The following is a 748-nucleotide window of genomic DNA, read 5'->3' as shown; positions in this document are numbered from 1 at the left end:
CAAATACGTTTATAACCATGACAATACTGTTCATTTCATTAGTATATATATATTTTTTAAAACCTAGATGTTCCTTTAGCTTATGAGAATGTTGATCAATATGTTTCACTTACCTGCTTTCTTTTCTCTGCTTTACATTTTCAGGGGGGGAAAAAAACATTGAAACTATGTCCAGTCTTTAATTATATTTAAGACCATTCATTGAAGGAACCCATATGAATTTCTTTAAGCCATTTTGAACATTTGATCAGACTACAATACAAAGCATACTTTGCCATGACAATTTTTGCCATTAGCAAAGTCTACTGATGTCTGCTAATTATAAATATAATGTCGGAAATTACAGCAACGTTATAAAATAAATGTCATCCAGGTGTTCCTAAAACCGAGATTTTAGGATTTTATTTTTTTTTTACTAAGAATTTAATTCAAACTTTAGTTACACTGTTAATTTTCCCCCAAACCTAACCCAACCCTTAACCCAAAACTCTAACCCTACTCTAAAACTCTAGTTTACTCCCAAACTAAACTACACAAATATCCAGATTTGCTGACGAGACGGAAAAATGATTAAATCATCCACAAAAATAAATGTGCTTGCAATGGACAGGGTGTAGCCCATGCAATTTCCTCTTTCCTTTCCCCCTTACTACTAAAGGGCGAACTAACAAGAACCTTGAATATGTTCTCTCAGATAAATAAAGTGAAAGCTGGAGATCAGCTGTGAACATGGAGACACGCAGGATCC

Source organism: Sinocyclocheilus grahami, unplaced genomic scaffold (assembly GCF_001515645.1).
Source record: "Sinocyclocheilus grahami isolate Dianchi unplaced genomic scaffold, SAMN03320097.WGS_v1.1 scaffold85.1, whole genome shotgun sequence".
Classification (NCBI taxonomy): Eukaryota; Metazoa; Chordata; class Actinopteri; order Cypriniformes; family Cyprinidae; genus Sinocyclocheilus; species Sinocyclocheilus grahami.
Note: the sequence above shows the minus strand (reverse complement) of the source record.